The following is a 13656-nucleotide window of genomic DNA, read 5'->3' on the forward strand; positions in this document are numbered from 1 at the left end:
TATGAGTGCTTTAGTTGCAATGGTGCATCTGAGCTGGCTTGTGAAAGCCACTTGGTAAATTTTCAGGAATTTTGTGAGCTGGTTGAGAGCAGAGCCGAACTGCAACACCTAACTTGACAATCAGCTGTTTGGCAGCTCCTGGTGTGGTAGCAGCAATGGAGGTGACAGAGCCAGTTTTTATATATTTATTTGCACACCACTGTTTAGTTGTATTAACAGCTTTGCAACTGCTCATGTTACCTGTGGAGATTTATATTAAGCACTGCTATTAACAAATGAATATTTTACTCCACAAGAAGTGGGGTAAATTGTTTAGGTCCTTTGCTATAACCCAGACTTCCTTAAGTTTGTTGCCAGCAAGATAATAACACAAAATACAATTCTTTTGTCTTCCATCTTCCCCTATTTTTGTATATTTTATACGCTTTTTGCCACAAGTGTCTGTGAAAAGAAAGGGCTGATGTCAAAATACCTATTTCCAGGTGCCAAAGTGCTGCCTGCCTCTATTGGAGTAGCACTGCTAGTAGAGATAACCCATATTAACATCCTCTAATACAGTACAAAGTTTTTCAAACTGTGATCCACAGAATCTTACGGTTCCATGAGGCCTTGACTGGGTTCCATGAGACCATAGGTAAAATAAAATAAAATAAATAAAATAAAATAAATCACTCAAGTGCAGCCAATTTCCTATCAGTTGTGCTTTGCCTCTTAATCAGGGGTTCTGGGAACTTTTTTTTTTTTTTTTAAAACAAACATGTCCCACAGCTGAAAAAATTTGAAAAATGTTGCACCAATAGACCATATGCATGTCTGAGATGTTTTCAAATATTCTTTTATAAGCAAAAATGTCAACAACTTTATATGCAATCTTCTTTCAATGTTTAAATAAAATGTGAAAGCGTTTCTAGGGCGAAATAAAATTGCTTCATAAAATAGATATGGTCCACCATTGGCCATTCCTGTTTTAGACAAAGAATTCTGGGAGTTGAAGTCCACACATCTTCAAGCTGCCAGCTTTGAGAAACACTGCTTTAAAGCACCCTTCCTCACTGTGGACAGGCTGCCTTAGGATGATGCAAGTGCAACACACCTGGAAGGCATCAATTTAGGAAAGACTATTTTAGAGCAGAGGGTTGGACTGTCACTGTCTTTCCAATTAGAACGGTATGTTTAAAAAAATCATTTAACCACTTGTAATTTTCTTGCCCCTTCCATCATGTCTTATATAGGAGTGATGATGTTTAGAGGCCCTTAGAAAAGCCACTGTCATTCAAGTTCAAATACTGGACTCTTTTATGGCAAACGTTTTAATGGGTCATCAACAAAACACTGTAAGATCAGTATTTGCCCACAGGTACAGAAAACAATGCACAATAACTGAATGACTCAGATTAAACTGACATAGTTCCAGGTTGAATTAAATTGGCCAAATATCCTAAATTCATAGTGAAGCAATTATATCCATGAATTAGCCCAAACTCATCACTGTTCAGTGATATTATGAACTGATTCACATATTGCACAAAACTATGGTTTGTTTGACTATGGTGGATTGCATCAACTATAGGAGAGGCACAACAAGCCATGCCCCCAAATAACAATCCATATCAGTGTGATGTGTAATCTCAGCCTTATATTTTATGCTGCCTGGAGTCACCAGCATTTTGCACAATGTCTAAATGTAAACCTGGATAAAGTAGAGCTTATATATGCATTTTTAAGGAAAAAGGGAATCTTTAAAAAAGGAGAAAAGATCCACATATGGAAGGTCTGCAAGAGATGCTATCAGCAGTAAAACTGAAGTCTACTGTAAAGCAATACTTGCTTCAAAAGCAGTTTGCTAATAGGTTTCTGAAGATCATAGACTGATTTATGATAGGAGAATTTATGGCCTTCCCGTTATTAGAAAAGGTATTGTTTGAAAATCCACGGCAGTGGTTCTTAAATTGTTTGACCCAACTGCCCCTTTGCACAGTCTCAAATAATGTCATTATCCCCTACAAACAGACTATTGTTTTATCCAAGCATCTCAGCAGTGGCAGTCCCAAACTGGATCCGTGACTCACAAACAAGCAATTACAGATTGCTCTGTTACCCCCAGGTTATGACTTGGGGATAATTACCCCCAGTTTAAGAACCACTGCTCTAAGGTCTGCACTGAGTCTGCACAACTACAGAATGGCTCAAACTTCCCAATTCTGGATTACTTGCCAGAGCACCACATGTTCCCTAAACAAGCCTGGTTATACTGGAAACAAGGCTGACCATGAATAATGCTAACCAAGACTTCTCATTCAATCAGGATTGGAAGATTAGCACATTCTAACAAAAAGGAGATCTGGCTGTTGGGGACCGGAAGAACACAATTCCATGCATTGCTCGGTATTTCTTAAAAATGTGTGATATGTTGCATTTGTATTAGCCTGCAGATAAACTAGTGCCAAGAGGAATGGAAATGCAGGAGAGCAAGGCTCCTTTCTTCCTTTTCCAGCAGATGGCAAGAGCAGCGCACAGAAACAAGTCAGCCAAGAAGTGACTGCCTTAAAAAACTACCCTCGTCACCTGTTTTTGTGCAACTCTGAAAGGAAATGTGCCCGGTCACCCATCACAATCACAGCTATCACATCTCTCTCAAAATTCCATAGAGACTTTTGAAGCTTGGTCACGTGTACAGGCAGCCATGGACTGCCGCTACTTTTTTCCCATTCACTGAGCACTGGCAATTAGTTCACTTCCCCACTCTTTGTAGGAAAAGAAAATAACTCAGTGCATAATTGCCTTGCAAAGGAATGTATAACTCTTACAGATTTTGGGGGGGGGGAATGCCTTTACTTTGGCTTCAGTACTACCGTGTCCTTCAGAATGCAGCAAATCCTACACTAAACGCAGCCACTCAGGAGTCCAATACCTTCAGTTCAAAAGGATTTTTGCTCAGCAAATTTGTTTAGGATATATACTTTAAAGAAAGGATGAAGAGAATGAGCACACTTACACAGATGTACTGTATGCATAAAGGTGAGGGAGAATCACAAATACACTGGTTACATCCAGATTGCCCTAGAACACTGTTTCTCAACCTCAGCAACTTTAAGATGTGTGGATTTCAACTCCCAGAATTCACCAGCCAACACTGCCCTAGAGGCTATCATCAGAAAGACCAGATAAATTATGTACTGCATTTTCTTCTCAAACGACTGTCCTTTGACATGAGTAACAAGAGATGTAAAACATACTAATAGTGATATTTAATCTCCCTACAACTGCTAACTTGTCAATCAAAGCAGAAGTTATTTCAATAATGACAGGCATCACTTCCTGATGTAGAATCGCTATGCATTAATAATTTTCTTCTGCCCTGGAGCTGGACAGTTTATTCCTCAAGGCTGAATGTAGGAAACTTTAATGACATTATGTGTTAAGAGAGTTCAGGGAAGAACTCATAAAAGGAATATCATGTTTGCACCATTTCTCTGTTTCATGCAATGTGGAACTGTAGCCTTAAAGCGTGTTCACCAGTTGTGACTTAATGATATGGTAGGATCAAAGAAAATATATTGACAGATATAAAATATGCTCAGTATAAATAAATGTCATTACAGAGAAAATCTGCAATCTCAAAATATAGCTGTGAGAATAGAAATACCACAAGGTGTTGTTACAGAACAGCCAAAGAAATAAAAATGCTGAGGAATGGCAGCTTCAAGATTGTCCCTGTTAAGAGAACAGTCACTGAAAGCATAGCAAAATCTATAACTTCAGTTATATAGTTATATGGATCACTAGTAGGCAGTACATGACCAGTTTCATTCTATATTGGGACTCACAGAAGTAGGCACCTAAACCTTATTCTATGGGGTTCAAACTAGGAATTGAACTCCTGAATCACTGCACTACCTTTAGAAGCTTTCCAGGTCCTGGTGCTCAGCAACGTTGCAGGAAGGGATGTGTTGACTTTAGTATATATCATTTCATGTCTTTAGGAAATACCTTTCATTTACCTTTCAACAAAATCCCAAGGGAATTGTTATTAGGCCTTTATTCTATGTTGACTTACTTTCTATGCATTAAATCTGCTCCTTTTTTGCAATTGTGTTTAAGCGGCTAGCTTAGCAATTTTGTGTGCTGCCATTAAGTGCTGCTTTTAGGGCGACGACTTCCGGGGAAGAAATGGCGAACTGAAGATGGCTCTGCTAAAAGTGGAGCCGACGACTGCAGTGGATTGAAGAGCCAGTGAGTGGACAGGCTCTTCGTAATTCCTCTCCAGACAAGGAGAGGACTTGAGATTGCCCACAAGTGCTCTAGACAGTTGCTCCTCACGAGGAGACTGCAAGACAGTGGTCTCCGGTGGGTTTACAGCTCTGGGGGAGGAGGGAATAAGTATCTTGCTCAACTCACAGTCAGCGCCTTGGGTTTGCATACTTCTTTTTCTAATCACTTTTGGAAATTGCTTGTTAACTGCTTTTCAGCTATTAGAAACCTTTGGAGCAACACGTTTTACAGCCCTGGCTGAATTTACTCCAACCCTTAGCAGAGGAAGTTTTGAGGAGTTAATTTTTTTTTTCTGGAATAAACAGCAAAAGGGTGATTAAAACTTTGATTTTAGAAAGTTACAAATGGACCAAGGGCCCAGATAAATTTGAAATAAGATTTTGAAATTAATTATAAGAATCCTTCCCATGAGAAAATACTTTGTTTTGAATTCTTTAAAAAAAAAAATGATAGGACGGGACTTTGAAGCTTGGACATTAGAGGGAACCAGAAGGAACTAAAGATTACAATTAAAGGAGAAGAACGCTTAAATTTGACTTATTAATACAAAATGGAGCAAAATATTTTAACAAGGATATTTTTGAACAATGGACCCAGAAGTTAATTTTAAAAATATCTGCCTCGATAAATAGACTCTGTTTAAAAGATGTTATGGAAGAGGATCAAGTTTTACTGGACAAGACTAAAACTGATCTGAAAGTGGATTTAAAAATGACAAGCTACAAGGATGATATGGAAAAAGATGCTACACTGGACATACTAAAGAAACTGGCTGATGTCTTAATAATTAAAAGGGATATACAAATAACAAACCAAGAGAGTGACCTGGATAATCTTTCTATATTGGATTTGCAAAAGAGACTTATTAAACGTTTGCAGAATTTTGTCAGAAGGGACAAAGAAAAAAATGAAAAGAAATCAAGTTTTAGGACATTATTTGAAGGGACTAAAGATCAAGACTGTTAAAAATAAAAGAAAGGAATATAAATTTGGATTATTTGATCAAGGTTAAAATAAATATGTTGTTATCTCTGGTAACTCTTAATGGACTTTTGTTGATCAGGACTGAAATGATGAGGTTTTAAAGGAATTGTTTATAGATAAGAGATGGGATTTGGGATATGGGAAAAAGAGATAATTTGTTGTATTTTAAGAGAAAGTGATAAGTTACTAAAATCGTTTATACTTGTGATGAAGGTAGAAGTTATTTCTTTATATATTTCTTTTCTTTTTCTTTACTATATTCTTATTTTTCTTTTCTATTTTCTTTTGTGCACCTATTTTTTCTTTGACTTTTTTCTTTTTTTTTAGTCTGTATTAGTTTTTTATTGTTGTAGTTGTAATTTTCAATTGAATTACTATTTTAAAAAAGCATTGCTGAGGGCGGAGCTGGCGTCGCAGCGGTACGGCGGGCGATCCTGGGCTTCCAGGATCACAGCCGATATCTCCCCCCCCGGACGGTCCCGATGGACCTAAGCCGTCCCGTAGAGATGGCGATCGCAAAGGGCGCGTCCCGCGGATCTCAGGGACGCCGCAAGTCCCAGATTGATCTCGGGAGAAGCTCTTGAAGCCGGCGGAGGAGAGCCAGCCAAAAATGGCTGCGAAAGCCGGGACAGCTCCAAAGGAAGAAGAAAGAGGGGTGTCAACCGGGTGAGATGGACCTTTACTATTCAACTATTCTTAGAGAACACCTTAAGTAACTTAAAGAGATTTTTAAAAGTGAAGAAAAGTGGATCAAGCGGCGAGATTGAGCCTTATTAAAAAAAAAAAAAAAGGGGGGGGGAAATCTTTTTTTTTTAACTTTCCCTTTTTAGTGGAATTGGCAAGATGTTTTTTCTTTTAAAAAAAATATATTTTTAACTGGACTGGCTTTTTCTTTTTAATACTCAATAATTCTTTATCTTAAGCCTCTTTTTTGACTAAGATTTCTTTATTGTTATAAGAAATTTATATTTTTTGATTTTGAAATGGGGAAAGTGGAGTTAAGAGAAAGTAAATGAAAGAAAGTTGCACTGCCATCTAGAGGCTCGACATAGTGCCTTTTTTCTTCCATTGTGACGCATGCTCAAGGACCCTGGGCTTTCTAAAAAGATAGTGGGATGTGCATGTTTATACAGGTGCCATCCGAATAACTATAAACAAGAAAGTGGAGTTGAAAGCAACTTTGAAAATATCAAGATGGAAAGTTTGAGTTAGTCACAAGAGCCTTGATTAGTGGCAGTAGCTCTTCTTTCTGCTAGAAGCTCTGCTTTGCTCTCTATTCCCCCCCCCCCCAGTTGGATTTTTAAAGAGATCCAGCCTTTCCCCTCCTCTTCTTTTTTTTTTCTTCTTTTTCTTTTTTTTCTCTTTCTCTTGGCAAGAACAAAGATAAAGAATCCTTTGACTCAATGAAGGTTTATACAAGATAATAGACTATACGAGAAACACAATGCAGAAAAAGATTTTTAAACTATCGAGGATGACTATAAAAAACTGGAAGAAGAGCTGCAGAAATTCCTGCAAAAAAAGGAAAAAAAAGATATTAAAGCTAAAATGGACTTAATTAAACATAAAACGGGATCAATGGAAAAGGAAGAAATAGCACAAGAAATCAGAAACATTAAACAGAATTATTTTGAGGCTTATAAACTGAGAATTAAAAGGGTTAATCAACTGTTAAATGAAGAGGGACAGACTTGTTCTTGGTACTGAGGGTGAGAAAAAGATTATACAAGATTATAATAGAAAATCGTACTAAGAGAATGTATAAAAAGAAGAAGTAAAACAATATTGAAAGAAACTACTTCAGATGCTTAAAGAAAAAATGAGGGGAATACAACAATGATGGAACTGACAGAAGCTTCAAAAAGCAGAATGTTTGAAAGGACATTTATTATTGCTTTCTCTTATCCAATAATATAGAAAAAGGAATAAACAGCTAGATGTTTTGGGATATTGAATGAAAAGGGTGAACTTAAAATTATGCAAGCGCTGGAATAAAGTATAAAACTGAGATATATAGTTAAAAATTGTATTTGATTATAAATGTTTTAAGAGATTAGACTAAAATTTATACATGGTTGGATATAGTAACATATAGATTTTAAACTAGAGACATTTTTGTTGAAACATGTAGTGAAGAATTAAGTATGTTTTGATAGTGGTTAGAACTGTAACTTTTAAGAATTGGAAGAATGAAAAAGTACCTATGCAGGAGGAAGTTATTGAAAATTATGGAATGTGCAGAGATGAGTTAAATTGAGATTTGAAATTAGAATAAGAAGATAAGTAATTTTATATGACACGGGATTTGTTTTATTAATGATTGGATGAGAAAATATAGTAATGTAATGGATTAGGAAATTTTACAATAGAAATTTGATATCAATTATTATATATATACACATATAATCGATAGATGAAAATGTACTACTAATCCTATTGAAAGTTAAAATTTCTTGTAATAAATGATTCTATAGACTAGCTATGAATGATTAATAATTGTTAATTGATAAGTACACAAGTATATTTTGAATAGATATGAGAATTTAAGATTATGAAAGGGGCACCAACGAGTTGGTAACTGGTTGACACACGGTATAAAATGGAAGATGTTTTTTTTATGCTTTTCTATGTTCTTGTTTGTTTATGTATGTTTTGTGTTTGTTGTAAAAAATAAAAAAATTTATTAAAAAAAAAAAGCATTGCTTTTACGGCACAAGCTTAAGGTCAAAACAACATTTCTCAGAGAGACATATTTGAAAGACTTAAGGGCCGGCTAAATACTCTTCACGATAAATTACTTGTATACAAAGAAAAGTAGATGGTGTAGGTTATACAAAAGCTAGAACAGCTATTAACAAATGCAACATCCAATATGCAGATATTTACTATCTTGTTGCATCAGGAAGACAGAATAATCAGTGTTTATAGAAGGGTACCATTAGGATTCATTGTTCATAAAATACTAGTAATGCTGCTTTGGCATCTTTGTTCAAAAAGCAGTTTCTTCTACAGTATAATTAATTTTCAGGAAAATGCTGATTAGCGTAGGCCAACAGTCAAGCACTCTTGTAGAACCATTCCCCTTGTTAACAGGAATGGAAAGAAATGTAACAGAGGGAACTATATAATCATATGCAAGCCCCCTGCCATTAATTACACCATGGTGCCATTTCTGTTTGGATTACCATTCTATTAGTCTATTATTGCATGCTGTTAGACATATAGATATAGAGATGGGTTTTGTATTCTTTTTGTTGGGTTCTGTTGAATTTTCTGTAAGTTGCCCAGGATGTTTTTGGTTGAGTTGGGTGGCCAAACAAATGTTTTAAATAAATACACAGATTGTAAATATTAATTAGAATATGTATGTATTACAACACTGTAGTGTTCCTTGCTATCCTACGAAAAGATCTGGATTCCTAATTACTTGCTATAGTGCTAAGTTATTATTAATTTTGTGCTTTAATACTGCTGCTTTCAAAAGTGAACACACATTTGCATCTAAAGAAATAACTACAGAGCACTATGAAAGTGGAAAGGAGAAGACACACAATTATAATTATTTGTATAGTGCTTATAATTTAAAACTTCCTCTTCAGTGAAAAACAAAAGCTTAACAGTTGCATTTTGAACAGTCTGCTGGCCCTTCACAACTGTATAAGAGTGACACAATTCTTACTTATATAATTAGTAACAAGATTTTTGTGACAAAAATACATTCATCTTAGCTGACAGAAGTTTGTTAAATTCTTACTCTTCAAGTGTTTTCTGACTACACTAATACATTTAAACCTGTATGACTCTGAATCAAGATATCATAAGGCTGGACATGTTTTCTAGTATAATGTTTTCAGACTCTTTCTCCCAATGTAAACTGCTTGATTTTTTTTGGCAATGCCAGGGCAGTTAAAGCAGTATCAAACATCTTTGTCTAGATCCTTTACACTGTTGTAAGTAGCTGCTTATTTCTATTATATTTGGGAATCAATCACCTTCCATTACTAACCTTTCTATATTTCTTGGAATGAGTAACACATTTGTTTAAAAACGGAAGTAGAATCTCTTAGGAGAGAAATCAAGGTACAATTTTAAAATTGAAACAAAAATGTGATGCTCTTAAGGATATTAAAATAAAAATTCAGTTTCACAGTTCATCACAATTAATTAGGTCCAACTACTAGGGAAGAAATGGCAAACCGAAGACAGCTCTGTGAAAAGCTGAGCTGACAACCGTGGTGGAATGAAGAGCTGGTGCGCAGACCAGCTCTTTGTAATTCCTCTCCGGACAAGGAGAAGATGTGAAATCGCCCACAAGTGCTCCAGACAATTGCTCCCAACAAGGAGACCACAAGACAGTGGTCTCTGGTGGGTTTAGAGCTCTGGGAGACAAGGGAATGCCATCTTAGCTTAAACCACGGTTGGTGCCTTTTTAAAGGACATAGAGTTCACATACCTCCTTTTTTAATCACTTTTGCAAATTGCTTGTTAACTGCTTTTCAACTATTAGGAACCTTTATAGTGTTTACAGTATTGGGTGAGTTTCCTTCAGTCCTGTAGTGGATGGCATGAGAGGGGAAGATTCTGGAATGGAACTTCAAGGTTGTCAAGAGGGGGGAGAGATATTATAGGGCAAGTTCCTCCTCAGCCCACAGCAAGAGTGTGGGAAGACAAAGAGGATGAGGCTGGCCCCTTCCTAGAATCTCACAGGTTATAGCCACTAGTTGCTTTAGCGTAAGTTTAGTCTGGCGAGATTTTGTCTATTAGGTGTGAGCTAATAAAGGAACTGAACTGTACTGGATTGTCTTGTTGCTGTTCTTGGGGTGAACCTGACAAGTCCTTAGCAAAAGAAGTTTTAAATACAAGTTTAAGAACTTTTTAAAAAAATCTTTTTTTGGAATAAACAGCGAAAAGGTGATTAGAACGTTGATTCTGGAAAGTTACAAATGGACTTAGGGTCCAGATGGATTTGAAATAAGATTTTGAAATTAATTATAAGAATCCTTCCCATGGGAAAATACTTTGTTTTGAATTCTTTAAAAAAAAAAATGATAGGACGGGACTTTGAAGCTTGGACATTAGAGGGACCTAGAAGGAACTAAAGATTATAATTAAAGAAGATGCTTAAATTTGACTTACTAATACAGAATGGAGCAAAATATGTTAACATCTGACATACTGAAGGATATTTGTGAACAATGGACCCAAGTTAATTTTAAGAGTATCTGCCATTATAGATAGACTGTGTATAAAAGATATTATGGAACAGGTTTTACCGGACAAGACTGAGACTGATCTGGAAGTGGATTTAAAAATGACAGGCTACAAGAATGATATGGAAAAACATGATATAATGGATATACAAATGGAACCAGCTGATGTCTTAACAATTAAAAGGGATATACAAATAACAAACCAAAAGAGTGATGTGGATAACTTTCCTATATTGGATTTACAAAAAAGACTTGTTAAAGTTTTGAAAAATTTTTGTGAGAAGGGACAAACAAAAAAATGAAAAGAAATCAAGTTCTAGGACATTATTTGAAGGGACTAAAGATCAAGACTTCTAAAAGTAAAAGAAAGGAATATAAAGTTGATTATTTGATCAAGGTTAAAATAGATATGTTGTTATCTCTGGTAACCCTTAATGGACTTTTGCTGACCAGGACTAAACAACAAGGTTTTAGGATTTGTTTATAAATAAGTGTTGAGATATGGGAAGAAGAGATCATTTGTTGTAGTTTAAGAGAAGGTGGTAAGTTACTAAAATTGTTTATGCTTGTTGTGATGAAGGAGGAAGTCATTTCTTTATATATTTATTTTCTTTTTCTTTACTATATTCTTATTTTTTCTTTCTTTTCTATTTTCTTTTCTATTTTTCTTTTTTCTTTTAGTTTGCATTAGTTTTCATCTTTTTAATTGTAAGGTTTAATAAAATTACTATTAAAAAACAATTAATTAGGTCCCACAGCATCTCAAATAGTTTGTTAAAATGTGTTTGTGACACCTCTTCAGCTATTTGTCTTAATAGCCTGGTCTGCACAGCACTATTTTGCTGTGAGCTTTTTGGCACTCTAAAATCTTTGTATGGGAATGAAGCAGCTGCTTAGTTACCAGTGACATTAAGGGCTTAACTTGAAATTCTTTGCCCTAATTTCTTCTAATCTTTTTGCTGAGACCCTCCCAAGCCCTGCTTTCACAATTTGGCTAGTAGGAACATATTCATTCAAATTATGAGTGGCATCAAAATAATGGACCAGCTTTCTAGTCTCTCCTAAGAGTCTTAATTTTTCTCTCTTAACATTTTCTAGGCCTTGTGACCATGGAGATAGTCTTGAAAATCTGACAGACGCTTTGCTTTGATCTGTGCCTGTGTTCTATCTACTTTGGAAATAGCAAGTTGCCTCAAGCTGTATATAGCATCTGTCTGCCACCACTTGAACATATGCTCAAAAATCTCAATGACAGAGCACACACTTTGCATTCAGATATCCCAAGTTTAATCCTTGGCTTTTTCTCTTAAAAAGAAGTGGAGCTAAAAAAGAAAGAAAGAAAGAAAGTTCCACTGCTACTACTAATCACATTTCTAAACACAATAGAACAAAGTTCTGGCGCAGAGTAAGAGGGGTTCTTCATTCTTGCATGCTCCACAGGGCTGTGGAAAAGGAGAAGCACTTTTGTTTTGGTGCCAATCCCAACAGAAAAAAAATGCAGAGAAGCTGAATGAATTATTTCTGTCTTCACAGAAGAAAAATTGGGGAGATCCCTGACCCCGAATACCTGTTCCCAGGAAGGGAATAAAGACATTACTTGAGGTGTACAAAATTATGCATGGTGTGGATAAAATGGAGGAGAAGCTGCTAGAACCAGAGGTCACCCATTGAAATTGAATCCTGGAAGAATCAGGACAGACAAAAGGAAATTTTGTTATACAATGCAGTAATTAAATTTTGGAATTCGCTACCACGCGATACAGTGTCAGCTATCACGTAGACTGGCTTCAAAAAGGTGTTGGACCAATTAATGGAAGATAAAGGGATCAATGGCCATTAGTCTTGATGGCAGTGTGACTGCCTCTGAAGACCATCTGCTGGGAAACTAGTGGACTTCCTTGTGCAGTTGGCTGGCTACTATGAGAACAGAATGCTGGACTAGATGGGACAGGGATCTACTCCAGAAGAGCACTGCTTATGTTCTTACTTGTACATGGCCAGATGATGTGGGGAGGCCCTCAAACCAGCTACCCTATGCCTTCCAAAGGACTTACAGGTAGTCCTCAACTTATGACCATTTGTTTAATGACCTTTCAAAGTTACAGTGGTGCTGAAAAAAGTGACTTATGACTGGTCCTCACACTTAAAACCACTGCAGTGTACCTGCAGTCATGTGATCAAAATCTGGGTGCTTGGCAATTGGCATGTATTTACAGTTGTGGCAGTGTCCCAGGGTCACATGATTGCCATTTGTGACTTTCTCAGGGGCTTCCAACAAGCAAAGTCAATGGGGGAAGCCAGATTCACTTAATGACCATGGCAAAAAAGGTCATAAAATTGGGCACAACTCACTTAATGACCACAGTGCTTAGCAACGGAAGTTCTGGTCCCAATTGTGGTCATAAGCCAAGGACTACCTTTGGGTTGGCTTGCTTGTTTGCTTCCTTAGCAGCAGATTCAGAGATGTACTTTGCTAACACAACAAAAGGTTTTGTATAGCACTGATGTTCAAACCAAAGGCACTTTCAATACTTGATTTAGACCTGAGGTATGCAAAGCTTTCTACAGAACTGTTTTAACAGTACAGTCCTATGGTTAAAACTACCTGATATCAAGAAAACACACTGCATGAGAGAAGATAAGTGATATACAGAGTTCACGCACAGAACAATTTAACACTGATACCTTTTCTCTCCATGCTCCTATCGCTCATAAGTCTAAATATCACACTTAGGTTCTCCCAGCCTGTCATCATACGTTACTTCAAGGGTGCATTAGAGGAAGCCAGCAACTGCATGAATTGGGACAGCCTTCAAATGCATCTGGGTCTGTGACATTCATATTTGCACATGATGCAGCTTACTAGAAATAAACAACTTCCAGATAACTACTAATAAATATTCAGCCTGTTCATTTATTCAACCCTTTACATGTGTGATGAAAAGAGACAAGAAAGGAATAATTTATCATAGCATCTAAACCTGGGGTCTTTTTCTGTTGCTCCCAAACAATTCAGGATAAAAATAAGCAGTAACTGCTGTGCTGGGCAGACTGCCAATGGAATGCAGTTGATGTTAACTATGAGCTAAGATTGAACAAGCGACAGTAAAAATAATTTTAAAAAGGCTTGTGTGAGCAATTTTTTCCTCTGAGGATCACCAAGTCAGGTATGTAATTTAAAAATCCCCAC

The 13656-nt window shown here is 36.4% G+C and overlaps 1 protein-coding gene across 1 annotated transcript in view; it reads right to left on the reverse strand.

Moving 5' to 3' along the window:
* Window positions 1-13656, reverse strand: part of MRPS5 (mitochondrial ribosomal protein S5) — a 41392-nt gene that overhangs the window by 12620 nt on the left and 15116 nt on the right. The gene's annotated exons all lie outside the window — the stretch shown is intronic.

This window comes from Python bivittatus, unplaced genomic scaffold (genome assembly GCF_059951505.1).
Source record: "Python bivittatus isolate LINGU-HERP-01145 unplaced genomic scaffold, Pbiv_v1 ctg000020_np1212, whole genome shotgun sequence".
NCBI lineage: Eukaryota > Metazoa > Chordata > Lepidosauria > Squamata > Pythonidae > Python > Python bivittatus.